Source organism: Xyrauchen texanus, chromosome 9 (assembly GCF_025860055.1).
Source record: "Xyrauchen texanus isolate HMW12.3.18 chromosome 9, RBS_HiC_50CHRs, whole genome shotgun sequence".
NCBI classification, from domain to species: domain Eukaryota; kingdom Metazoa; phylum Chordata; class Actinopteri; order Cypriniformes; family Catostomidae; genus Xyrauchen; species Xyrauchen texanus.
In genome coordinates this window covers 5,676,153-5,696,355 of record NC_068284.1, presented here as the reverse complement: position 1 = coordinate 5,696,355, position 20,203 = coordinate 5,676,153, and the positions used below count along the sequence as shown (strand labels likewise).

At 41.7% G+C, this 20,203-nt stretch overlaps 1 protein-coding gene and 1 pseudogene across 1 annotated transcript in view; one reads left to right on the top strand and one right to left on the bottom strand.

The window, feature by feature from the left end:
• The window catches only part of LOC127649649 (gastrula zinc finger protein XlCGF8.2DB-like), a 90,027-nt gene that overhangs the window by 20,904 nt on the left and 48,920 nt on the right, over nt 1-20,203 (top strand). The window lies entirely within an intron of this gene.
• LOC127649659 (zinc finger protein 271-like) overlaps nt 1-20,203 on the bottom strand; it is a 41,582-nt pseudogene that overhangs the window by 4,542 nt on the left and 16,837 nt on the right.

Sequence of the window (20,203 nt, the reverse complement as noted above, 5' to 3'; positions counted from 1 at the left end):
AACGGGTGCAATAGGATAAAGTTAGAGACAGCAAGTAGCAGATGGCAGGGCATCCAGTTTAGAAAAGACAGCCATGTCCGTCTTGTATTTGACAGGGTCAGGGTCGGCTGGACTCCAACTTTGCCACCCACGTTAAACGTTATTAGCAGGGAAGGAAGGTAGCCTTTTCCGTAGGAACGTCTTTTATGAAAGTGGGAGGAATGTGATCAGGCTGTTGTCTGTAACATGGTTTATTGTGTGTAAAAGAAGCTTGTTTATTCAGGTGTTGATTTTTTTTTCTCCATGCGCTTGTTTAGTATTTTGCACTTCAATGCCACTGTATAAATACATAAGGAACTGATTAACACTGCAGCTAGAGCCGAGCGACGACTAGTAGCTGATGACACCACAGAACTGCACCAAATGATTTACATTTACATTTATGCATTTGGCAGACACTTTTATCCAAAGCGACTTACAGTGCACTTATTACAGGGACAATCCCCCCGGAGCAACCTGGAGTTAAGGGCCTTGCTCAAGGGCCCAACAGTGGCATCTTGGTGGTGCTGGGGCTTGAACCCCTGACCTTCTGGTCGGTAACCCTGAGCCTCAACCACTGAGCCACCACTGCCCACCATGATTGGGCTTTTAAAAAAGAATTGAGTGCCAGTCAGTGCCAAAATCATAGTCTTTAAAGCCATGTGTCAAAATGAGATGGTGTCAATACATGAGATGTTATGGGAAACATATAAAAGTTCAAAATATATATGAAATGCTTTTGAAAAAAAGATAGCTGCCCCTTTTAATGAAGAACAAAACATTATGTTTCATATTGCACACACTATAGCTTTTAGAGGGAGAGTGAATTACAGAACTGGGAATGGTAATTAAACTTTTTCACGGTTTCATTGATTTTTACCTACATAATTGTGTACAATTTGGTTTCGACAAACAAACCTACAGTAATAACGACTGAAGTACTGTTTTCAATTCATTATACCATCATAACTGGTTATGGTTTGGTTACGACAAACAAACCTACAATAAATGGATCGGTGTTTGGGATCTCAAGCTGTGTGAGAATGAAGAGAAAGAGATGATCACCTGCATTCTGGGACTACAGGCTCTCACCACACACACACACACACACACACACACACACACACACACACACACACACACACACACACACACACACACACACGCTGACACACACGCACACTCACGCAAACAGACACACACACACACAAATTCACTCACTCACTCACTCACTCACTCATAGACACACACAGACATGCACACAAACACAAGCACAGATACACACAGACGCTCGCGCACACAGAAACTCAGACACTCACGCACGCACAGACGCGCACACAAGTGCACACTGACACAAATGTACACACGCACACTCACACAGACACACAACCACACACACACACACAGAAACACAATCACGACACACACACACACACACACACACACACACACACGCGCGCACACGCGCGCACACACACACACACACACACACACAAATCTTCCCATCCACACAGTAATTAGAAAGCTTGTGCAGAAGGTGTCTGTATAAAAAGCCTGCAGCTCACCAGCTCGTTTGCGGGGTGTATGAGAGAGTGCAGAGAGCAAGAGGATCGAGACAAAACTAAACTTAAATTAATAATAGACATTTCAGAATCCGAATCAGAAAAAGCTTTATTGCCAAGTACGTTTTTTACGCATACAAGGAATTTGTTGTGGTGTTGTAGGTGCGTTCACACATTTGAAGGCAATCTGCCCAGCCTGACCTTTGTTTTAGTTCTAGTTTTATTTAAAATATATATTTTTGATTTGTGAACATGTTTCTTTTTGCGTAAACCTTTTGTTTGATATTTTGTTATTTAAAAATAAAATGGCGCACGTGTGCCTTTAACTGCAGTCCCTGGTGTCAGTTTCCCTTCTTGCTTCTGCTATGATGTCACCGCCCAGCCACAGGGAGTTTTAGGACTGTAACATCTATTACATACATTATAGGGTGAACATTGTGATGATCAGGGAAGACAGACAAGAGTGCGGATCCAAACGCAGGCTTTATTGGGATAAAGGACAAAATAAACAAACACTAGAACAAAGGAAAGTCCACGATGGGAAAACAGGCAGGAACGCGAGAACAGCAGGGGAACCTTGGACGGACGACAGGGTAACCATGAACGGGTAGACAGACTGACAGGGAACACGGACAGAAGGCCTTTAAGTAGACATCGGAACTGATACACGGAAACGTGATACTAAGATTAACGAACGACAACCACAGCACAAACAGACAGGGCTTAAATACACAGACAGAGAACAAAGGAACCAATGAGCAAACAAAACCAATGACAGATTAACGAAGACAGGTGATAATAAAATGGACAACAGGTGCGGACAATAACGCTGTGACAGCGGTGATGAGGAGTGAGGACGAAGGGAAGTGCAGTTCTAACAGAGACAGTGAAACACAGGCGGGCAACAAGGAAGACATGACAGGGAGCGTGTTTGGTGAAACAGAAAACACGGGACGGATAACAAGGAAGAGTGACATGGAACGTGACTGGCGAGGGTGAAACAGAAAACACGGGACGGACCACATGGAAACGTGACATGAACGTGACTAGAGAACACCGGGATCGTAACATAGCCCCCCCTCAAAGGACCGGATTCCAGACGGTCTAAACAAACTTAAAACCCAAAAACACAAAATGTTCCAGGCGAGGGGGGCTAGAAGAGGGGGAGAAAAGACAGACCAAACGGGGCACAAGGGACACAGGGACAGATCAAGGAGGCACAAGGGACAATTAGGCAGAACACGGGGGAAAAAGGGAGATGAGACTGAACACTGGGGCAACTAGGCAGTCCATGGAGACACAGGGGCCAGACAGGCAGACCGGGGAGGAGAAAAGGGAAATGAGACAGTTCACTGGGGCAACTAGGCAGTCCATGGAGACACAAGGGGTAGACAGATAGACCCGGGAGGCTGAGAGGGAAGGCAGGCAGTCTATGGGGTTGCGATATCGGGCTAGGGTCAGGTGGTCTTGGAATCCTCCACCGGGAAGGAACTGGTTTAGGAGGCCAGGGAGGTATTGACTGGGCAAGGGCAGGTCTAGGTGAACTGGGAGGTGGCCACAATAGGTGAGCAGGTTTGGATGGCCAGGAAGTTGGCCACGAGACAGGGACAGGTTTAGGTGGCCTGGGAGTTGGCCACGAGACAGGGACAGGTTTAGGTGGCCTGGGAGTTGGCCACGGGGCAGGGACCGGTTCAGGAGGCCTGGGAGGAGGACACAGGTCAGGAACAGGGTCAGGGGCCCTGGGAGGAGGCCCTAGGATGGGAGCAGGGTCAGGGGGCCTGGGAGGAGGCCACAGGACAGGGACTGGGTCAGGGGGCCCTGGGAGGAGACCACAGGTCAGGAACAGGGTCAGGAGGCCTGGGAGGTGGCCACAGGACAGAGGCCGGTTTAGATGGCCCGGGGGCTGACCACTTGGCAAGGGCCGGTTCAGGGGACCTGGGAGGTGGCCACAGGACAGGGACAGGTCGAGGAGGCCTGGGAGACGACCACAAGACGGGGATGAGTCTAGGAGGCCTGGGAGGCGGCCTTCGAACAGGGACAGGTCTTGGTGGTCTGGGAGATGGCCGTAGAGCAGGGGCCGGTTCAGGGGGCCTGGGAGGAGGCCATCGGACAGGGACAGGTCTGGGAGGCGGAGCTAAGGGAGGCTCTGGAAGCTCTGGTGGCGGAGCCGAGGGCAGTGACGCCGTAGGCAGCTCTAGAGGCGGAGGCCTGGAAGGCGCTGGGGACGGAGCTGAGGAAGGCCCAGGAGACGGAGCTGAGGAAGGCGCCGCCTCCGGAGCCTCCCAGGGCTTCGCCTCTAGGGCCTCCTACGGCGCCGCCTTCCTCAGCTCCGTAGGAGGCTCAGGAGGCGGAGCCGAGGAAGGCTCAGGAGGCGGAGCCGAGGGAGGTGGCACCGTAGGAGGCTTTAAAGGCGGAGACCTGGAAGGCTCTGGAGTCTCTGGGGGCAGAGCCGTAGGAGGCTCTGGGGGCGGAGCCATAGGAGGCTCTGGGGGCGGAGCCATAGGAGGCTCGGGAGTCTCTGGGAGAGGAGCCGTAGGAGGCTCGAGAGGGGGGGCCGTAGGATGCTAGAGAGGCTCTGGAGGCGGAGCCCTGGAAGGCTCGAGAGGCTTGAGGGGCGGAGCCCTAGAAGATTCGAGTGACTTGAGGGGCGGAGCCCTGGGAGGCTCGAGAGGCGAAGCCCTGGGAGGCCCGGGAGAAGTAGCTCTGGGAAGCTCGGGAGGCGGAGCTCTGGAAAGCTCGGGAGGCGGAGCTCTGGAAAGCTCGGGAGGCGGAGCTCCGGAAAGCTCGGGAGGCGGAGCTCCGGAATGCTCGGGAGGCGGAGCTCCGGAAAGCTCGGGAGGCCTGAGGGGCGGAGCCCTAGAAGATTCGAGTGACTTGATGGGCGGAGCCCTGGGAGGCTCGAGAGGCGGAGCCCTGGGAGGCTCGGGAGACGGAGCCCTGGGAAGCTCGGGAGGCCTGAGGGGCACTGGCTCTTGGACGGTCGAGGCTACAGGCGCTGGCTCAGGGACGGTCGAGGCTACAGGCGCTGGCTCGCTGACGTCGGAAGCGACTGGCGCTGGTTCACTGACGTCGGGGGCTAACGACTCGCTGGCCGTGGCAGGCGTGGGCTCCGGCTCGCTGGCCGTGACAGGCGTGGGCCGGGAGGCGGAAGCCTGTCTTCTCCTCCTCCTCCTCCGGGCAGATGAAGTGGACCGTGCAGGCTCACTGACCAAGGCAGGCGTGAAGGGACGAACCACGGGCGAATGGAGGGTTACCACTGTGGGAGGAGTGGCAGGGTTCTCCTCGATGACGCCCACAGTAAACGGCGAAGCGCAGACCAGCAGAGTCTCCTCAATGAACTCGCGGAGCGTCCAGCCGCGCGTCGTCGGTGGTAACCGCTCCTGGAGCGCACCACTCAGGTTGGCCTGGAAAAAACGCCACCAGGTCGTTGTCAGAGAAGTCAGTGGCACCCGCAATCAAGGGGAAATCGCGGGTGTAGTCCTCCACCGAACGGTCTTCCTGCTTGAGGCTCAGCAGCTTGCAGCTTGCACGTAAAACCGCTGGATCCATGTTAGAGGGTCGTTCGTTCTGTGATGATCAGGGAAGACAGACAAGAGTGCGGATCCAAACGCAGGCTTTATTGGGATAAAGGACAAAAAAACACGGGACAGATAACAAGGAAGAGTGACATGGAACGTGACTGGCGAGGGTGAAACAGAAAACACGGGACGGACCACATGGAAACATGACATGAACGTGACTAGAGAACACAGGGATCGTAACAAACATACTGTCCTATAGAAAATATGGTGCCTGTTCAAACTGAAAAAATCTGCTTCAGCACCGGCACTGTGCCGTCACTGTACCACCTTGATGGATGGTTCAGTGACAGAATAAAGTCTCACGGCATTCTTCCAGCATTTCACATTGACACTGAAAGTGATTCCGCATCGGTGCCACCACAGATACGGTGAATGTTTATCTGCCTCCGTCACACACTGTGGCCATCTCTCTGGCCATCTGTGACGTGTAAAATGACACGTCACAGATACTCAGTCACTCACCTGCTGGACTACACTCTGAATATGAGCTCTCGTCATCCTGTCCACCTCCTTGTGTGCTGTCGGGAGAGCCTTCCACTCCAGAGCCTTGCTTTCTCAAATAGACTCTCTCCAGCACCACGCTACACTCCCGCAGGTGTACCGGACCCAGCTCAGCGGGGGCTGCTTTCAAGTCTTCGGATTTTTCCTTCCCTGGTTTCAAGAGTACCTCCTCATTCAGGGGCTTCAGTTTAATACACACCATTTCCAGCACCTCTTCTTTCATAGGAACTGGTTCTTCTGCCTGAGAGATCTCCGGTTCACGGCGCTCTGCTTTAATTCCAGACACCACTGGCTTGATGCTGTGACAGAGCGTCTCACAGAGCTCCTGTTGAAGGGGGAGGGAAACCAGTCCAGAGAACTCCAGTCTAGAACTCCAGTCTAATGGGGCCAATTCAAGTTTAGGGAGCTCCTCTTTAATCAGGACTGATTCCATCTTCACATTGTCCAAGGCATCAAACATGGTTCTGCTTGGTAGCTGTCAGAAAAAAAAGGAAAATATATTAAGGGCTGGTTTCATATCAAATACCCTATTCCTGACTATAGCACTACTCCTGAGGCATGTCTACACCGTGTCTGTGGCGGCACTGATGCAGAATCACTTTCAGTGTCAATGGGAAATGCTAGTAGAATGGAGTGAGACTTGAAGAGAAATTAAATGCCAAATAATTTTATTTAAATTAGGGCTGTTGATTTAACACGTTAATTCAGTGCGATTAATTTTTACAAAAAATAACGCGTTAAAAAAAATTAACGCATTTAATTGCATGCCCCCGGACCATAATAAGGAAGATTCCTGAGAAATGCAAGCTTGTAGTACCACCTGTTTTCTCCACAGGGCACTAAGTGAAACTTCAGCTGTATGAGCAATGCACAGTTTATACAGTGAAGAAAACAACCCACAACACAGACATGCGTTACAGTCTTGCACTCAAAACACTTGAAGGAGCGCAAATTTTGAACTAAGGGATCTCAAGATGTGTTAAAAGATTGAGTATTAAACTATATTTAACTTGACACAGTGACCTAAACATTTTATGTTTATGACGCAACGAACCCGAGACACTACACAAGCATATCTGACGCAGGGTGTGGCTGGATTGAGATGGTGAAAAATTTGGAAATTACTGCATAAATATTTAATCACGAATAAAATCAAAGAAATTTCCTTCAAACTTAATTATAAGTACTACCTCACTAATTATTTTCTTGTAGAGACATTTAATTGTGATGTCGATATATTCTGTACATTTTGTGGTCTGCAGGAGGAAACATTTTTACATTTATTTTGGATTTGTCCCTACTCGACTTGTTTTTGGTCTGATTTCTGCAAGATTGTTAGAGATCATGTTATTCCCAGCTTTCAACTTTGTTTTGAAAATGTTTTATTCGTTTTATTTAGCTATGACATGTCTCTTCATAAGGAATATTATTTGATTAATTTTCTGCTTTTGTTGGCAAAGTTTAATATTCATAAATGTAAGTATGGTGGTTATAAACCGTTAGTTTTAATATTTAATTCAGAGGTTCAGCAATACCTAAGAACAATTTCCAATTTGAGTAACAAGAAAGCTATAAAGTGTACAGAATTATTTAAAATGTTATATTTTTAATAAAACTGTTTATATTTATTTTCCTTTTGTTGTTGTTTGTTTTAATATACCTCTTGTCTCTAGATGTAAAAGTTTTGTAAGCATTAATAAAAAAAAAATTCTGACGCAGGTGTAAATTGACGGGTCCTTAAACAAGCCCTCATAATGAATCTCGAACTGATTGACAAATTCACTTGTGTAATGGATTGCTGTGAACTGTGTGCCAATGATTGACTTATGATCAATAATATGGTAGTAAACAATACATTGTATTCTAAAGCCGCTTTTTGTATTGTCTTATCAATGATTAAGAATGTAATGCATTTTAATTATCTGAATATTTTTTATTATATATATATATAATTTGTTTTTATTTAAAGATAACTATGTATTATTATATACTGATATAAATATGTATAATCATTATATATTGAATTATTGTTATATGATGGGCTTTCTGAGCAAATATTTGTATATGCGATTAATCGTGATTAATTAATTGGGACACCATGTAATTAATTCGATTAAAATTTTTACAAATCGATTGACAGCCCTAATTTAAATATAAACTGAAATACTTATATGGCTCCTACAGGTACAGTCCTAAAAACAAAATGTTTTTGTGTTTTGAAATATGGTTCAAGCAATTGCAGCAGGGAGCCGAAGTTCAAAACAAACAAAAAAATGCAGTGTACAAAAATGAGGGTTGATAGAATAAAAGTAGTATTTTTTTTTTATTACTAAATGATGTTTTAATCATATAAAACTTTGTGAAGATCAACTTATTTAAACAACTGATTGATTTGATCAATAGCTCTAAGTAGGTGTCAATCCCCAGGGATCCTAGATATCTGTTTCTAATGGAAAACTGGAAATATTAGGAATTTGTATTTTGGCAGAGAATTTGTATTATTTACATTTTGTGAAAAGTGCAAAGAACATCTATGAACCCCACCAACTGAAAGAGTTGTAAATATTTTAATGTAGGCACCAGTGTCACTTCTGCAATGTGCACATCCTGGATGTACTTAATTAATGCTGTGGAGATCAAATAAAATATGGGTTTCGGAGGTTGCCAGTGATTTGAAGTTTTGGTTAGGATTATGGTGAATTATAAAAAATAAAAAGGTGACGAACAAATAGCAACTCAATTCCATATTGCAACATATTACCTATTAATATTTGCATATTTGTTTGTTTTTGAGTAGTCTATGGGCAATATAAACATTTTATTTTATAGAAAAACTTCTGGGACTACATTTTCACCATTCTGGTTTTGTGGTCACGTTCATGGGTTCTTTGTTAAAGATCACTTAACTACGTTATTTTGTGGTCAAAACTATAGATATATATCTACAGATAGATCTAGATCTACAATCATCTGAGGTCAAGCGAGATTTCAGTCCATCATCTTGAGTACACATAGTTCTATATATGTCACTGGAGGGGTTCCAGTTTAATAATACACACCATTTCCAGCACCTCTTCTTTCACAGGAAGGGGTTCTTCTGTCTGGGAGATCTCCAATTCATTGCGCTCAGCTTTAATTCCAGACATCTCCAACTTAATTCTGTCAGATGGCATCTCACAGAGCTTCTGTTTAACGGGGAGGGAAGACAGTCCAGAGAACTCCATTCTAATGGGAACCAGTTCAAGTTTAGGGAGCTCCTCTTTAATCGGGACTGATTCCAACTTAACACTGTCCAAGGCATCAAATGGGGTTCTGCTTTGTAGCTGCCAAAAACAAAAAATAAAGATTATAAGTTCTGTCAAAGAGGTTTAAGTGGGGGCACCTGACAGGCACATCCAGTAAAAGTGCTCCCCCGAGTGCAGTGTATTTGCATTTCAGACACCAGGTCTTGTTGCAAAACTAGAAGCCTTTAACGTGATAATGTTTCAGAAAATGCAGAAACACTCGACTACATGATGTATTCACACACAAAACAGGAAATAGGCTGCTCTCGTACAAGTTGTGTTACAGATTGGGGGTTTCCACAAACAGTCTCAGACTGTATATTACTTCTATATGAACACACTTTATTAAAAATCACACACCTACTACCACGAACTCAACTCTTCACAGAATCCCGCTCTCCAACATCTTCCTACCAGACCCCATCTCCCAGTAACAAAGGTTCCCTGTGACAACATCACATAACAAGTAGTCTACTAGAGTAAACGCTAAAATTCATTGAATCACCAAACTGTTACAGTTGCAGGTTAGTTATATTATGAAAGCATACAATTACTTTACTTGCTTGTTCTTACATCACAGACCAATATAAATCCAGGATTTTATGAAATGGTTAACAACTCACCCGCTATTAAATCTTCAAAACTCAAAATACCGGCAGCAATAATTGCGCTTTAAATATCACTTTCGTAAATGTCATTGGTTAAAAAGTACACTAGTTTTGTACAATTTAAGTTTGAGCTTTGTCAGTATCTTAAAGTATTGGAGGGTGAAAGGAACACCAAAGCAAAAAAGACTATAGATTGTTGTAAAGCCTTGAAATATAATTTTTAAGGATTTTTGTATTTATTTTGTAATTAGATACGTTTTTGATTTTAATGCCCCAATGTATATAGTTCTTAATTTTTATGTTATGTTGTTGTTTATTTTATTTATTTATTTGTATTATAAATAAATTTGTATTAAAATTATTGTTATTTTTACAGATTTTCTTGCCATTTTTGTTATTGTCATTTTGTATTTGATTATTGTGTGATTTGATACAAAAAAAATTTAAGAAATTAAAAAAATGGCGCTTTAAAATCATCTTCTTTATTAGCAGCTCGCATTCTAAAATAGAGAATTACCTCTATCTATTGTGGGTCCCAACATGCCTCTAGTACCTTTTTTGCAGGGTGATTATCCTTCTGACCTTTTAATTTTGCTCAGTATGTCAATATCAGTTGCTTTCTTCTTAAGTGGATTGGCATCTCTCCCATCTCCAACTGTAATGCTGCTACTGGAGAAGAAGGATAAACTCCACAACAAATTCTTAATGCTTGTGACTGAATTCTCTCTCATTTTCCTAATTGTGATTTAGATGCTGATCCATAAGCCATACTTCCATAGTCTAGTATTGCTCTTATCAGTGTAGAATAAATGGTTTTCTGTGCCATTCTATCAGAAAATTAATCTGAACCATTTATTTTTAAAAACTCTTTCTGGAACATTTCTGGAAAAAGTATTTTTCTTTGTCACTTATTACATTTTCCTCTTCCATATTTAAAACTGGATATTCATATTCTCTCCTAATTCTGCTCATCTTTTTAATCATGCTCCAAACTCCCTCTACTGGAGTACTTTTACCAATTTCATCACAAAATGATCTCCAATACTCTCTCTTTACTTCCCTTACAATTTTCCTGGTTTCTGCTTGAGTTTTCTTATATACATGTTCCCAATTATGTGTTTTCTTCAATATTTTAAATGCTTTCCTTTTCTTTCTAACTGCTATTGTACACTTCTCATTCCACCATGGAACTATTTTCTCCACCCTCTTTCCTTTACTATTTGGGATACATTCTTTTGCAGCATTCTGCATCACTGAAAACAATTCTATATTTATCCTTTCAATATCTTTTCCTTTATTAATCTTGATCATTTTCATTCCTTCCTCACTCATTATTTATTTAGTATTTTACACATTTAGCTATCTCAAACTACCATATTCCTTTATTTCCTTGTTTTTCCCTCCTTATCTCATTATTTACAATTATACTTATTATAGGAAAATGATCACTACCAACTGTACATTTCTTTGATACCTCCCAATGTATTATCCCTCCTAATGGATTTGAAACAATTGTTTGATCTATTGCCGATTCCCTTCCTGAATTCACATCCACTCTTGTGGAGTTTCTAACATTTAAGCAAACAAAATGTTTCCTTTCCATCAGCTCTTCAATAACCTGACCAATCTGTCGTTGTTCCTCCCAATAAAGTATTATGGGCATTAAAATCCCCACTCCATATCACCCTTTCACCACTTAGACCTTTTATTTCTTCCATACTCTCATGTGTTAACCTATTACATGGATTATAAAAGTTTATTATGACATAATTTTTCTTTTCAATCCATATTTCTACTACTATATATTCCACTGTAACACATTTCTCCAAAATCTATAAGGCATTCCCTCTTTTAAAAACGTGACACTTCCTCCCCATCTCATCTCACACTTATATATCCTTTTAAAACAAAATCTAATCTAGAATTCAGCCATGACTCTTGAATGCATATTAATTCTGGCTTTTCTTTCATTTGGTTTATGTAACCTTTAATTTCTTGACCATTGGCACAAAAGCTTCTGGCATTCCATTATAAGATAATTAACACAAACAATACTAACCAACCCATGTCTCCTGACTTGACTGAGATTCTGTATTAAGACTTTCCCTTATATCTTCCCATTTCAATCCTTTATCTCTAGAAATCTCTCTGCCGCTTTAACAATTATTTGTATCTTTTCAGTTCTTCTTTCTGTTTGTGAAGTTAATCACTTCTACCATAAAGAGCACAAAGTTTTTCTTGTTTACTATCATTGTGTCTTCTGATAATCTACCCTCACCGATTACGCTACCTGTTCTTTCAATCCCTTTACCATACTCCATTCTTTCTTTTCCACTCTGCTTATACCTAGTATTTACTACTTTCGCTGCTTCAGCATATGTTAGGTTATTTTTTCCTGTTGTACTTCCATTGCCTTTTTCCTGTTTGTCACACCTCCGCAATTGCAACATTTCAATCTTACTTCTTCCTCACACTTCCCAAACTCATGCTCCCCTTCACATTGTGCACATCTTATTTTAGATTTACATACTGACGCAGTATGACCATATCTCTAGCAATTGTAACACCTCAGAGGAGGAGCTACATTCTTCCAGATCGGGTATCTTATAAAACCCATCTTGATTCGATCTGACATTTCTTTCCCTTCCAATTTAAGACGTACAGACAAACTGTCTACTCTTCTCCCTTCTCTGTTCATTTGTAAACAAACTGCATCCATGACATTTCCTCCCACTACATTCTTTTTTAATTCATCCATAATAACTCCTAATGGAACTCCATTTATCACTCCATAGACCCACGACATCTGTCCTACAATCTTATAATTCATTACCATCGGTTTTCCCACCATTTTAAGTTTTACTGCTTTATTAAATTTATTTGCTCTTCGTTCCTGCACATTATCAACAAGGCACCATCTTGTAATACTTTTGCAAATGTAATCTCACCCACTAATTTCCTTATTTTATATATCAATGCCATTGGATTTACTCCTGATACTTCATCTCCCTTAAACTTCAATATTGCCCTATTCTTAATTTTATCCCTCTCATCCCCTTCTTCCTCACTAGTTATCAAACTACGTTCCAATCCTTTCCTTTTTTCCATCTACCTGTGTCTATCCTACCTCCATCTCATCCTCCGCTTCAACTGTATCTTCCATTATTTTAGTCTCTGATCCATTCCCAGTTCGATTACCTCGGGATCTTGTCATCGCAATTTTTCGCTCTTCCACGGTTCACAACAAAGCTTGCGACAAAGCTTCTTCTCCTTCTTCTTCTTCTTCTGGTGTTTTATGGCGGTTGGCAATCCAACTTAAATGGTGCATTCCCGCCACCTACTGGATTGGAGTGTGGAGCGCTAAATGTTTGGGGGACATTTTTATTTTCTAGTGATTCATCTTGTAACTTTTAAGTAATTAAATAATTTTGGATAAATTATTGATTGCTTTGAGCCATTTCCTAACAAAACCTGAAGTGACACATCATTGATCTTAAAGCTTGAGATAAATTATATCTGGCTATTTCATATGCATCACATGTTATAATTACGTTCTATGGATTCTTCTTGACCACATTTACCATTCTCATGTTTCCCTATTCTGTACAAACACTAATTTAATGGGTAATGTCCAATACGCATTCTGGAAATTAAAACATCTTCTTTCCTGTTTCCAAATGTTCTTCTTTCTAGACCAACTTTTTCTTGAATGTGATGCAAGCGTCTACCTTTAATTCCACTATCCCTGCCATATCTCTTATTTCATTCGCTATTAATCCTTTTACTTCAGTTTTACTATTAATGACACTGTCAATTTGTGAATGTTTCAAAGCCTGCTTAGCCAGATGGTCTGCCTCCTCATTTGCTTTGCCACCCACATGTGATGGTACCCACAAAAAGTTAACTATAAATACAGATTGTCTTATTCTAAACAGTCTCTGCATCACTTGATATATAAAATCTTGTCTTGCTACAGATATTCCACTTGACAAACTATTTCTGGTGTTCCTTAAAAAGAAAAAGCAACAAATCCAACATTTGGAGCAGATGGCAGCTGGAGGAGAGAAGAAGAAAGTAGAAAAGAAATGTAAGTGGTTTTACTATACAGTTGCAATTAAGGAAAAATATTTTTAACACACTGAAATGGTCTTTGTTTTTGTAAACATTTTCTTAACTCAAATACTGAAAAATAAAAGTCAAACCATGAAGTATAATACAAAAAATGTTATAATTGTTGATGTAGACTTGACTTGGAACCTCTTGTTGTTTTGCATGTATCGGGCACTACTTCAAATATTCCACATTGTATTGGACAGGATTGAGCAATATTAAAATGTCAGATGCATGGAGATGTGTCATTCAATAGTTGAAATGCTTTGTAAAAGAAAATGTCAAAATGAAATTTGTTTATTGCTAATTTTTCCAGAAACTACAACGTCATCTTCAAGACCTGTCAACAGCTGAGAACAGTATTTGGCCCTGGCGATGGGCATCACCAACATTTAAAGAGGTGAAGAAACACCTTGACCTACAATACAAGGTGAGATGTCAAACTTAATTAGAGAGCATCCTGAACTTGAATCTGTCAGGATTACTCAAAACAACTGAGCAGTATTCAATTAAATATGTCATGATAACAAAAAACTCAACAACCATGTGGTACTTTAGCCTTACCATGGCTGTAAGTAAAATGCATCTTCAAAAATCTGCCAAAAATCCAAACTCCCTGTATATCTAAATATTAATTATTGTAGATCTCACCAACATCTATCCAAAAATATATTTTAAAATATTAGGTGTTTTGTAGTGACCAGTGTTGGGACTTAAAACCCAATGTGTTTCAGATAATTTGGTTCCTGATTTCTAATGCCCCTCCTAGAAAGCAGGGAAGCACTCAGAAGCTAAACATAAAACTACAGGAAGGATCATCTAACTGTACAGTGAGCAACCCAAACTTATCAAGTCCCACCTGTGTTCACATCTCTGATCCCATGTAACTGCCTGGGACAGGATTTGTATAAAGGAAGGCGCTAATAAATTGTATTAAGAGGGAGGGGTCAGGTCATGATGCTGCACACCCAGATTCTATGAAATGTAAACACACACACACACACACACACACACACACACACACACACACACGTTGTGTTTCCATGTTTTATGGGGACTTTCCATAGACATAATGGTTTTTATACTGTACAAACTTTAGATTCTATCCCCTAAACCTAACCCTACCCCTAAACCTAACCCTCACAGAAAACTTTCTGCATTTTTACATTTTCAAAAAACATAAATTAGTATGATTTATAAGCTGTTTTCCTCATGGGGACCGACAAAATGTCCCCACAAGGTCAAAAATTTCGGGTTTTACTATCCTTATGGGGACATTTGGTCCCCACAAAGTGATAAATACACGCTCACACACACACACACACACACACACACACACACAGGTGTGCATTAAAATTCATCACTTGTGACAGTTCAAGGTACCTCTTGAAAAGGCCTGTAAAAGTCAGTGAAGTAGATGTTACATTTAGAAGAGTAAGAAGCTGTCAAAATGAGAATAATGACAAGAACAATTACAGGTCCATGATTTGACAGCAGCCGCAACACATGGTAAGGTATAACATGGGGGAAAAAATAGAAGGAAACAGTAAAAGTGGCCCAACCCTATGAAGCACCACTGGTGCTCACGGCTCATATCTTATGTAACTTAAATCACTTAAAGGTGGGGTATGTGATTTTCTTTTTTGACCATTTTTTCAAAATAACTTGAAATCCTATTCCTAACCCACTTACTGGCTGTAAATTAGAAGCACTGAAATGAAAATTAAGCAATTTAATCATCTGTGGAACGGGCAGGACTCGAAAAACTCCAGCCAATCATTTTCAAGACCATCTAGAATCATTGGACAGAAAATGTGTCAATCAAACGGTCGTACCATGCCCCCTCCCCCACCACCCTGGCTGCGTGTCCCGTTCGTGCGCATACTCAAAGCTTGTGACCCAGTAACAGGAAGCGATTGTATTTATGTATGGAGAATAGAGCTTTTATAGTGCTAGTGGGGTTGTTCCACATTTCTATGAATCCTGTTTTGAATAGAAGACCGCTGTACAGACGCCAGGGCTGGCTATGTTCTTTTTTTTTTACAGTTATGAGAAAATCAGCTCTACACCTTTCAAGAGTGGTATGCGAACCCCTCCTCCTGCTGTGTCAACAATTTGCTCTGAAAAATTGTCTGACAGGTGAATGCACTGTTTGACTAGTGAGTCTAGAACACTGCTAGAACACTGCGCATCTGAGTTTTCGCTCGTGCATGATTGCGCGTCCATGTTTTTCGAATGGGTGGAGTCAGGGCCAGCGTTGGAGGAGAGAAGGTAGGACCTTAGAGTTGTGTATTTTCAAAATCTGCCGGCCGTTTTGCAAATCACATACCCCACCTTTAAGTCTTTTGTCTTTCCCATTTACCCTCTGGATGGCACATATACACAATCCATGTCTCAATTGTGTCATGGCTTAATCTACACTGATTGAAGTGGATTTAACAGGTTATATCAATAAGGATCATAGCTTTCACCTGGATTCACCTCATCAGTCTATTTCATGGAAAAAGCAGATGTTCCTAATGTTTATACACTCACTGACTCCAGACTCACTGTGCTACTTCCACAGGAATCCTTTAGGAGGACATCTGGGAAGTTACAAGACTCTCATTATTATTATTTATTAGCATATGCCCTTATCCTGGCTGACTTACAGCTGAAAGCAAAATACATTTCAAGAGTCACAGTACAATTAATACAATTAAGAGCAAGCTAGAGGTAGTCTGGTGGCCATCGATACACAAGGACACCTGGAAACATATTAAGGAGTGTTAAGTCTGTAAAAAATATAAACCTGGTAATCAGAAACCCCCAGTCGGTATCAGAAGTAGGGGAGATGCTGGAAGTGGATCTGTTGGGGCCTTTTCCTCAGACTGGGAATGGGTTAGAGTGCATTTTGCCTCTGCCAAATATTTGGCAAAATTGGCTGCTAAATGGTCTGATCCAGCAGTAGTGATAAAAAGGTAGGCCCTATCAACTACAGAATCCAATGGAGTAACCTAGTGGATGCACTCCATGTTGTAAATTTAAAACCCTATTTCAGCACTAAATGCAATGTATTTCCAGAAGCGGGGGACTTTCTGGCAGTCCTTTTTGGTGGCTTCCTGGAACTGTATTTCATCAGCAGATTGCATTGGATGATTCCAGAGGATTACACAGTCTCCATCTCAGCCATCTGGTGAGATTTAACAATTTTCGAATTGTTATTTTTGCCATACCGATGGAATTGATTATTTTTCTGAATGGACATTCGGTGAACTTTATTTTGGTAATGTGTTTTTTTCTTTTTTTCACTTTGGAATTGAACATCTGGACTTTTTTTTCTTTGTTTTTTTGTACAGACTGTTATCAATTGTTTGTACCTGCTTCATTCAGTTTACACTGATTAATTTGGCAGACACTTTTATCAAAAGCGATTTACAAAAGAGGAAAACTTAACCAAATCATCTTAAGGTGACAGTGGCATGAAAAGTACCACACTACAAAGTTTTACTAGCATCAGAGTAGTATTCAAAACAGATTAAATTGCAACAAGAATTTTTTTTTTTTTTTTGTGACTGGTTAAGTGCTCAAGTCATTTTTGAAGACAGAGAGTGAGTCAGCTTCACGGATGGAGTTGGGAAGGTCATTCCACCAACGTGGTATGAAGAAACTGAAAGTCCGGGAAAGTGTTTTGGTGTCTTTTCGTGTTGGTACGACAATACAATATCTTCCTGATATTGCAGTGTAAATCTACAGGACCTTGCTGTCTTTGAGATGTGGTCTGTGAAATTTAGCAACACAGTGATGTTGTGTTCAACAGCAGGGTTGGCTGGAAAAAATGGAGTGCGATCTTGGCTGGGTTGAGTTGATGTTCCTTCATCCAGGCCGAGATGTTTGCCAGGCAGGAAGCAATTCAAGCAGTCACTGTGGTGTCATTGGGCTGGAAAGACAAGTAGATTTCCATGTCATCAGCGTAGCAGTTGTAAGAGAAACCATGTGACTGAATGATGGGTCCCAGTGATGTTGTGTATATAGAGAAGAGAAGTTGCCTAAGCACTGATCCCTGAGGTACCCCAGTAACTAACCGATGTGGCTTGGACACCTCACCTCTCCAGGCTACCTTGAAGGACCTACCTGAGAGATAAGAGTTAAACCAGTCAAGCAAAAGTTCCTGTGATGCCCAGAGTAGAGAGGGTGGAGAGTAGGATCTGATGGTTGACTGTCAAAGGCTGCAGAATGGTCTAGCAGAATCAGAACAGATGATCTGGATTCAGCTTTCACCTGTCTCAGTGACTCGTTGACCGACAGCATGGCAGTCTCGGTGGAGTGTCCACTTTTGAAGCCTGACTGATTGTCATCCAGCAGTTTGTTCTGTAAGAGATAGGCAGTGATTTGATTGAAAACTGCCCTTTCAAGTGTTTTCACCATGAATGGGATGAGAGAGACTGGTCTGTAGTGTTCTATCTGTGTGGGGTTAAATGCAGGTTTTTTTATTCGAGCCTGCTTAAATGTAGTGACAAAAGTGCCTGTAAGTAGAGATGTGTTAATTATGTGTGTGAGTCCAGGTAAAATGGACGGAGAGATGACCTGGAGAAGGTGAGAAGGAATGGGGTCAAGGGAACAAGTGGTGGGGTGGTGGCAGTGGAGGAGTTTAGAGACCTCAGAGTCAGTCAGAGGAGAGAACATAGAAAAAGAAGAGTTGCATACAGGAGACAGGTGTTTGACAGAGTGTGGTGCTGTGAATGTATGGCTGATGGTTGTAACCTTAGTAGTACAAAAATGTGGCGAAGATATCTGCTGTCAGTGATGTGTCAGGTGGTGGAGGGGGAAGGCAGAGAAGTGTGTTGAATGTTCTAAACAAGCTACGAGTGTCTGAGGTGCTGTTGATCTTTGTCTGGTAATAGGTTTTTGCAGCTTTAACGTTATCTGAGAAATTTGCAAGCAGAAGCTGATACTAACCTAGATCTACTGGATTCTGTCTCAAACAACAGATGGGTTTGGGGTGATCAGGGAAGCGACATTTGAAGAACTAAAGAACAGATTAGTGTGTTCTAGTACTATGGTGTATTTTAAGCAGGGGGCAGAGACTGTAATTGTAGATGCCAGTCTGGTGGGTCTCAGTGCAATCCTAAGCCAGAAACAAGTTGACAAACAGTTTAACACTTTGCAGTCTTTTGTCGGACCTGGTCCAACATTGTAATTATTCCTATCTGGTCCGACATCATCAAAAAGAGGCAAAAACGTGTTTCTAGTAGTTTTTTCTCCAGAAATGGCAAAAAATAAATAAAACATTCAATGGATGAGTGGTAGCAACAAGCCTAAAAAAAAAGAGCCCTAAACACTACTCCACATAATAAAATAATTACTTGGATCGCATTATTGAGGAGTTTGTTGATAAAAAGAGTAATCAGAAGAGGACTGATCAGTGTGTACGACTATATTATTATTATGAATGAAAGGGTAGGGTGGGGCTGGAGATGCCTAGTAAGTCCTTTGTTGATATGCAAGGCCTTTAAATCCATTTGACTGTGGAAAAAAAAAAAAACTTTTAAACAGCGCTTCTAAATTTAACTGCGCCTGTGAAAATAAATTGGACCCGATGTGCCTGACATGCACGTAATAAATGGACTGCAATGTGTTAAGCCAATTTATTACACCAGTAAAGCATTGACTGATGTTTGACTGAGGTTTGATCCCGAGCAGATCAGTCGCCATAGCGCTAAACAAATTATTCCAAGTTTTGTTTTGGATTCAGATAGTGCTTCTCGCCAGTTTCCAGCTGCTGGTTAGCCAGATATCAGCCCCCACTGTTGCGGTCCATCGTTAAATCTTGAAGTCTGTTGCGGCATGTTGCCGATGGTCTTCAAGTTCTTTTTTTTATTCTTGAGACTGACTTACTCAAATCGCCGACTGAAAGAGGATCTCCAAGCAAATGGGTACACAGGAGTTGTTGCAAAACGGTTTTGTTTTGCTACTTTGTTTTTGCGGTGTAGGCGTTTCTGGTTTTGTCATTTTTGTTTTCATCTCCGTTTGGGACTTATCTCTTTATATTTTAGTTTAACAGTGTGGCAAAGTGGTGAGTACGTGCAGGTGAGTGCATTGGATTAATCAAACAGACGATTGATTCACAGGATCAAGGGTGTTTATTTCTGATTAGAATGTCCAGCGCCTTATGGAAAAACCTGTAAACAATAATGACGATGGAACTGGTACAGCGACGTGTATCACTTGTTTGTAAACCCAAAGGGTTTGACACAAAACCAAAAATTCAGTCTTTTGTGACCCACACAAAACACAAACACAGTTTCTACAGAGCGTGAATTACATGTTCTTGGTGAGATCCGGATTTGATGCTGGCCTGCGGCTGCAGCTCTGGATCATGTTGGTAATCTTGAAACAGACAATCCAAACAAACTAATAATAATGGGGACTCCTAGGCTGTTGCCAACCATATACAATGAAAAGATCACTTTCACTACGCCCCAATTCATACCATCGCTCATGAACCCAGGTTAATGAGCACATCCGCTCCTCCAATCATCGGATGCCACGCATTTATA